This window comes from Triticum aestivum, chromosome 1B (genome assembly GCF_018294505.1).
Source record: "Triticum aestivum cultivar Chinese Spring chromosome 1B, IWGSC CS RefSeq v2.1, whole genome shotgun sequence".
Classification (NCBI taxonomy): Eukaryota; Viridiplantae; Streptophyta; class Magnoliopsida; order Poales; family Poaceae; genus Triticum; species Triticum aestivum.
The window spans coordinates 651,798,470-651,807,167 of NC_057795.1; the positions used below are offsets into that span (position 1 = coordinate 651,798,470).

General features: G+C 42.7%; 1 long non-coding RNA gene across 2 annotated transcripts; it reads left to right on the forward strand.

Moving 5' to 3' along the window:
* Nucleotides 1-4,493: 4,493 nt before the first annotated feature.
* Nucleotides 4,494-7,501, forward strand: LOC123098673 (uncharacterized). Of its 2 annotated transcripts, XR_006447961.1 has the most exons (5): nucleotides 4,494-4,661; nucleotides 4,744-4,836; nucleotides 5,229-5,299; nucleotides 6,212-6,333; nucleotides 7,125-7,501. It is a non-coding gene; the product is annotated as an uncharacterized lncRNA (long non-coding RNA). The 2 variants fall into 2 exon arrangements; XR_006447962.1 differs by lacking the exons at nucleotides 4,494-4,661; nucleotides 4,744-4,836 and adding an exon at nucleotides 4,925-4,994.
* The last annotated feature ends 1,197 nt before the right edge of the window (nucleotides 7,502-8,698 follow it).

Consider the following 8,698-nt stretch of genomic DNA (forward strand, 5'->3'; position numbering starts at 1 on the left):
TGGAATCCGTTTGATATTCCTTTTCTTCAAACCACTGAAATAGGCAAAAAAACAACAATTCGGGCTGGGCCTCCAGTTAGTAGGTTAGTCCCAAAAATGATATAAAAGTGTAAAGTAAAGCCCATAAACATCCAAAACGGGTAATATAATAGCATGGAACAATCAAAAATTATAGATACGCTGGAGATGTATCACACCACGTCAGCCCATGCCTCCTCCTCCAAGTCAGGCACCGCGTAAGCCATCTCCGCCGCCTCAGCAGGCTCCGCCACCTAAGCAAAAGCGGAAGAGAGCCGCTGCAGCTATGGCGGCTGGCGATACAAGTACAGGAGGCAAGAGATTCCAATATGGTCCAAGCCTCGCTCCTCTTTTGATGAGGCCTTACGACATGAGTGAAGAGGAAAACGCAGCCGAAGTCAGGAGACAATTGGACGCCCATTTTGGACCAAAACCGCCACCGCCTCCGAAGGAGAAAGTGCCTGAGCATGCCATTGAGCACTTTATTCGTATGGCTAAAGCACCAGCTCCCAAGCTTGTTGACTCAGACTATGCGCGCCAAATCAGGAAGGCATATGAGCGCCAAAAGAAGGAGTCGAGATCGAGCTCCGACCAAGCAGCTGCCAAGAAAAGCGGGAAAATTGTTCCACAACTGGGAGAACAGGCGGTGCAATCGATCCCCCCGCTCATTGTACTATCAACACATGTGAGTACCTGCTACGATCTGCCGGTAATAACCGACGCTCGTAGAAGCATGGCCGAAGAGGTCGGTGTCACTGTGGAACAACTCCTAGAGCTCGAGGCCACACGATTAATTACATAGGCGGAAGTAAAACGGAAATATGCCCGCAACGAACCTTTGGTCAAGCCTGAGGAGGTCAAGAAACTCTCAACGAGAATGGATGAATTGCATGAATGGTACATGAAAATTACCAAGACTACCAATCGAGAGTCCCATATGGTGAAAGTCAAGACAGATCATTACCACCATGAGAATGCTCTCTATGTCGGTTTTACAGAACTATTTTAGTTATTCAATCAAGACGCACTCGACAAATCTCTCGTGAGTTGCCATTGTCTGTAAGTAATTTCTTTCTGTAATTTAATTAAGTATCTAGCTACCTGTAGTGCTCGTTGATCATTACCTGTAATTATCCTCACTATATTCTTTTCTCTGGTACTATGCAGAATGAAGATCTATGAAATGAAAAAAGATGTACGTTATGGCATTGGGTTCATTGACCCAAATACCGTTAATCAAGAGACATGGTCAGAGCCATTCTATCGAGAAGATACAGAGACTAGCTTCCTAGAGTTCTTGAAGCGCCTAAATACCAATCGAGATATACTACTTCCTTACCACTTCGGGTGAGTCACACTGTCTTGTACTACAAATTCTGTTTTTGCTTACTAGCTAGATGTTAATTAATAAGTGTATAGGGTTTAGGGTAGTTGATAAGTGTTATGCACATGCCCGCTTAATTTTTATACATGCAAACATGTGCACATACAGTTTTCACTGGATCTTGTTAATCATTCGAGTTGAAGATGCTGAAGTTGAAGTTCTGGACTCGCTACATAAACCACCGAGCAGTACAAAATCGTGAAGGGGATAATCGACAGGTAATTTCAATCTTTATTGAACTATATGTAAACCTCGTTAGTTCGTCATTTCCTGATATCAACTAATTAATAACTCCTTTATTCATTTTCTTTGCCGGCGGGCAGGGCTAGGCAAAAGTTCAGAAAGAGGTTCCAGGTCAATGGAAAGAAAAGTTGTATTGGTATCGACCCAAGGTATAGTTAATTAAGTAGTACTAGCTAGCTACCATCTCTTTAATTCTAGTTTCAATACCATTAGTTATCATGCTTGATTAAGAATTATATTCTCGTAAAGTGCATGAAACAGTTGCCAGGAAATGATCTATGTGCATACTACATTTGCGAGAATATTCGCATGATGGCGTCCGAAAGGAGCAGAGATGATAGATAGCAATGGGTACGTTTGCCGGAGCACTATTCACAAATTTTACATCATTATCGATATCTAATATATATACACACAACTAATACATGCATATTTGATCTCCTTCTTTAAAGTTCAAGGACGTGCGGGAGAAGGTCCTACCAGGGGATCGCGTATGAGCAATTCAAGAAGAAATAGCGGGATTTTTGCTCGACCAGGTCATAGATCCCAAAGAAGAATTCCATTACCCGCTACCACCGCAGTAATGCCTCCATATATGTAGGAGAAATTGTATATACCAAATCGAGAGTAAAACAATTTCTCCACTAAAGATTTTTAGGGTTCGGTTAGTTCCGAGTCGGAGGAGGAAAACCAGATTTATATATCCTCCTCTATAGCTTCATTGGGAATCAGTTAGAGATGCTCTAAGGGCATCTCTAGCAGACCCCTTATATCGCGAACTATAAAATTGCGTTTACAGTTCACGGCATATCTCGGATAAGGGTCGAAAACAGGCGCGGCAGAATAGAAACTGTAAATCAACCTGTAAACAGGCATGGGACCCACTTTTTTCATATTTATTTCTCTTCTTCGTCCTCACGCACGGACTGCTCGAGGCCCGACCCGCCACTGCCCCTTCTGCCCGTCGCCGCCACCCATCGTCTACCCCTCCGGCTGGCCCATCCCCCGTCGACCATCCGCTCTTTGCCGCAGTCCCGGGCACCGCCGCCGTGAGCTGGCGCCCTAGGACCGCATCTGCCCGCCGCGAGTCACGGACAAGGCGTGCATGCATCGACCTAGCTAGCTAGCTTTTCGAATGGATCGAATCGATTCAACTAGCTAGCTAGCTCCGTTCGAATCGATTGAGCTAGCTAGCTCCGTCCGAGACGGCCGGCTTCGAATCGACGCGGCGGCTGGGGCGGACGACCAGTGGGCGAGCGCAGCGGTTAGGACGGATGGCCGGCGGGCACGATCGGCGTCCAGGGACCGGCAGCAGGCGAGCGTGGCTGCTGGGGCAGGCGGCCGACGTCGGGGACGGGCGGACGGTTGTGAGCCATGAAGGTTCCGATGACAGTTAAACTCCCGCCAACGGTCTTTTGCGTATACAAGGCCGCCTCATGTTGGCTCCGAAATCCTTATATTTACAGTTTTGACGGGTATGTGTTACGCACCCCTCAAAAAAAAATTTACTGGTCCGCCGCGTCTATGGTGTCTGATCGGACGGCTTTTTTTCATATGAACACGTATTTTGACGGTTATTTTGCGGGTCGGGGCATTATACGAGGTATGCTAGAGATGCTCTAAAGAACGCATCGGATCCATCTCTTCTCTTAATTAAATTGCCCTGTGAAGACCACTATCACTCACCACGGCCACTCCAACTGATATATATCATCGCACTAGCCACTCGCGTTTTCCCATGCATGACACAAGACCATACGAGACTAAGGGCCTGTTTGATTTGTGACTAACTTTGTCAAAGATTGCTAATCTAAAGTTAGGCAAGTTTGACCAAATTAGGTGAGTGTTTGGTTCAAGCCACATATTAGGCAAGCCCCACTTGAGTCCCACATGGCAAGATTCCATTAGGCTTGCCAACTTGTGGCTCTCATTTTGATGAACTAACCTTAGGCAAGCTTGACAGAAATGTGTGGCAAAATGTGACAATGCTAGGCCTAGCACCAAACAGCCCCTTTGTTCTATGACATGTGGGGCTCACTGCTAATAAAAAAAATCTTTGCCTTAGATGTGGCTAGAACTAAACACTTATCTAACTTGGTCAAACTTGCCTAAGGTTAGGTGTAGCAAAATGTGGCAAGGTGTGGCAAGAAACCAAACAGCCACTATCTCACTATTCTACTCCTGCCACTAGGACAATGGATTCGATCACGTCCTTATCCGGTGGAGGCACAAAAGCCACGGTACCTCCGTGATTAACTGAGGCTGTCGTCGGTACGGTCGGCTGCCAAATGACTGTGGCCGCTGATAACTTAATCAACTGCTCCCTGCATATCGATGGGGTTGCTGACTAGCTGCTTTACATAATCGTAATGAACGGCGGCTGTTACATTTCCAACTGACAACAGGTGGTTGAAGGCTGTTACCCTACAGTGCTTGCTAGTAATTGGCATCGTGCGTCCAATAATTTGATCCATCACCTGAAGTCCGGGATCGAAATTGACGGGTCCGACTAGAAAAGGCTCGATTAAAGGACTCCGAGGATTTCTTCAGAACGGCAAAAGGCTCCCGAACTCATCTGCTCTGCCCATAAATCGTAATTTATATCTATATCTATACTACTATTAAAAAAGCAAACATCAATTCCCCTAAAGCCACACAGTAAACTATACACAGGATTACCAGGACCCTTGGATCAAATTAACTTAAATACATCCTACCATTCATAATGCATCAATAGTCTGTCACCGAGATCAACGTCTCAGATCAGATGTTCTGCCAAAACAGACGCGGTAGTCTGCCAATCCTCGCTCCGCGTCCCCAATCCCTGCAAACCCGCCGGCAATTCACATATTTCCAGATTGATTTCCATATTTCCAGACCCGCAGCAACTTGCGCAGCCCCACCTTCCTTCCCCTGATCCCCTCCTCCCGCGTGCTTCCTTCCCCATCACCGCGAGTTGACCCGTCCTCTGGTCGTCGCCCGCCGTACAGCAAGCCGCCGCCGACCTCCTCTGCCGGTAAGCTGCGCTCAGCGCCCACCAACTCCTTCTCTCTCCATCTCCTCACTAATATATCTCCCTCTCTCGTTCCGCGCTGCAGGACGAGCAGAGCTCCGTCGGACCTTCCCGACCATATCGACGACTAGCCGCACTACGCATCTGTCCCACCTCCCAGCCAGCCCTGCCGCCCTAGGTATGTGTTCGATAATATTTCTCTGAAGGCAGAAATTGTACACTGATATGTCGTTTCAACCATTGGGTACCATTCTGATGAAGGTGATTTGATTCTTCCAATCTGTTTGAGAAGCAAGCAGATGAAGCATAGGAGCGACATGATACTCCATATTCCCAGTAAATATCAGGGTTAATGTTTTTAATATTAGCATCTCATAGCAGCGTCCAATTACTTACGACCAATCTTATTCATATATGGTAATTTACTGTAACGTACAGAACTTTATTCATATATCAAGACCACTTTGTAGTGTTTGCTTACTGTTTCTTTGGTCCTGTTAATTGGTTGATATTGATACTAGATGATTATCTATCCATTCAACATTGTGACTGGCCTTTTTTTCTCTTCAGTTATATGAAGAACCTGATTGGTGAAGCTAATTGTCAAATCTGCCAGGAAAGCTTCGGCACCACTGCAAATGGTATGTCCAGATTATACATAGAACTGGAAAATTTATGAACAGATGTGTTGGCCTTATGATTGCGATGACATTTAGAATGTGTAGGGTTCTTGTTGGCCGGGCACCAGTAGAGCGACCAACTTGTCAGTTGTCTGAACTATCCGAAGAGTAAACTTGTGTTGATCTTAGGCTGAAGCGGTAGATGGTAACAAAATAAATTTCGTGAGTTATTCAGGACTTCAGGTTCGTACACATTCTTGCCCCTCGGGTGCTTTTGTGCAGCAATCTACCCGTCCATGGTGTGGATCTTCATCTTACTTAACATCTTGCTAAATGTAGCATCTTTTCTAAAAAAACATGTGTAGTGTAAAGTAAGGACACTTCCTAGATTTACATGCTATCTGCAAGTGCCTAAACTAAACAAAGCTTTATATTGCCCCTCTGTCTATAGCAAGCAACCTAGAACAACAGATCGTTTTGTCTTTTACGAAAAGAGTGATGAGTGGAACTTGAGCTTAATCTGAATGTTCAGTATGTGTATGTGGCGGTGGTAGATATGCAGATCAGCATATGATTCTGCTGGAGAAGACACAAGGCTTGAAGGGAGAATGGGAGACAAGAGAGTGCCGATTCAATGGCCCTCATTTTAGCGCGCGATTTTTTTTGGAAGACGCATTTCAGAGCTGGAAATAGAACGGATCATCCCCACAGATCCGTGTTTAATAATAGTATAAATATCTAAAAACTTACTTTTTAGTCCAAACTTGACGTAAAACCCTTGTTTGATGCGTCTCTCACATCACTCGTCCGAAAAAGAGTGATTTCTTCCCTAAAAAATATTAGAGAGCTTGACCTTTGTATAATGTTTGCAGTTTTAAAATATTTGCATCAAACTTTATTTCCCGTCTGTAATTCTGTTCTTCCACCCTGCAGATTGTTCTTATATGTTGCATAACACTAGCAGGAGTACAACAGAAGGGAAGTGGCAGAGAGGGAATGACAGAGGCAGGCCTAAGCATGTTCCTTATATTCTTCTATCTCCTATTTATTGCATGGTATGAAATTTGGATGAGAAAATAATACAACAGATGGTGTGTGGAACATCAAAATCTGCATTTTGTAAAGCTTCTTGCAAATTGAATTTTACCGCTCCTGCATTCATGAAAATTTATGAATAGGGCAATCATTTAAGTTTTCTTCCAAACGTTGTGACGTACAAATTCATGAATTGGACAGTCTTTCAACACGATAATAAGCATATGTATTCCTGTTCTCAATATATTTTAAATATGCTAATATTGCTGGATGATGTTGAATTTAATTGGTTCTGTTCTATATGTTTTATTCAGATGTTGTATTTGCTAAGAATCTGTCAATCGTGAGGTCAGTGATGTATGGTTTCAATGTGGGCAAACTGGAACAGTGAAAATGTTCACTATGGAAGTTGTTCCAGATAATAGCTGAGTTATAGGGCTCTCGGAGAATGGTTCATGATGTTAGAGAAGAGAAGCTCATCTGTTCTACAAAAACATTTGGTGCGAGTATCTTCGAAGTTGATATTGAAAAATTGGGGTCCTTCTTGATGACAACTCTGAACAAACATAAAATAGGTACATCTCCTCATTTATCCTGACTTCATAATAATGTTGGACATAGAGCAAAGTGTTTATGATGTACAAGAGGTGTCTCGCAGAAACTGAAAGTTGGCTCTATACATTGGTTGATTTAATCAAGAAGTGTTACTGAACTAATTCTATTTAATTTAGCATACTTGACATAGTAATGAGCATATTTTAGCAATGGGATAATGACATCCGAACTTCTGTTTCACTTGCATCTTGATTAGGGTCACCATCATGAGTGGGCATTTGCTTACTGGGCAAAGGAGTAGAACCCACATATGGTTCTTTGACTATGCTGGAAGTGACCGTTGCCCAAAACTGAATTAGAAGGAGAGAGGTCTAAGGAGGCAGAGTTCATCGACAAGTCACTGTCTGCACTGGGTGATGTTATTGCTTCCCTTACCTTCAAAGCGCCCATGTGCATGTTTATTCACCTTCGTTTTTGTTTTGTACTATCACTGAAACTGACTGTGTGCATGCAGCAGTTCATTAGTGCCTATGTAATTGATTATCCATGACAAAAATAGCTCTTTGTAGTGTTCTCTATTCTTGAGACTGTCCAAAACTCAATGCTTATAAAGAGCAAACTTGTTTGTGTGATCATCATGGGATTTATTTTATAGATTGCAGTGGCTTTGCCAAAGTATCAAGGCAATCATTCAGATGTTGGCGACAATGAGGCGCTGAGAAAGAAGAGTGCATCTGTGGCTTTGTCTAACTTGTCGAGACCAGGCTCAAGCTATTGCTCATATCTTGCTTGTTAAAATTCACATCTTCTACACGTGATAAGCAAGTTGCACTGATTTTTCCAAGTGCATTCCCAGTATAGTAGTATTTCTTTCTTCAGATGCATCATTGTATTTTTATAAATGCATGTTCCAGTGTAGTAGTTCTTTGTTTTCCAAATGCATGTTCTAATTCAAATATTTAATTTCAAGGTGCGGCCATCATATGTCATCAGGATCATTCTTAACCTGCAAATCTTTACTCCCTCCATTCCTAAATATAAGTCTTTTTAGAGATTCATATATGGACTACATACGGAGCAAAATGAGTGAATCTACACTCTAAAATAAGTCTATATACATCCGTATGTAGTGCATATTAAAATTTCTAAGAAGACTTATGTTTAGGAACGGAGGGAGTAGTTTTGAGTTGTAATCAAGTTAGATAGCTTTTAGTTCGCACAACTTCATTGTCTAATTATTCTAGCTTTATACATGACATTGTCTTTTTTTGTATCTTTCAAAGAATTAGAGGAGGCACAACCAACTAAGAATCATGTCAGGTGAAAGGTACAAGCTATTGTGGTTATCCTAGGGCATATGGTAGTTTTTTCGATAGAAGAATTAAAGGAGTAGCATTACGAGAGATATGTGACTGGACTTTTTGTGTACGCTCAATTACCCATTGTGTACTGAATTTTCTGTAATTCAACACGTGAGTTGTGATCAGATTTAAGAGAGGATTTAGTTTGTTTCGATTGAATATGCGCGTCCTAAAGAAAAAAAATCCTCAGATATAACGTGCGTTGCACGTGCACATTTACTAGTATTAGAAAACAAAAAAATACTAGAAAAACTCAAAAGAACCTGATCTTTTTTTCTTTTTTGCATTGAAGATGTTTGAGTTGCTCATGTCATGTGGCCCTGGAATCTCCGCTCCATAACTCTAACCACTGTTTTGACCTTTTGGTTAAGGGATAAGTATATTTTTCGTCCCTCAACTCTCTCGAAAGTATATAAATGATGCCTCGACTCCAAAAATATCCGGTTTGAAAAGTTGAAGGACTAAGTTT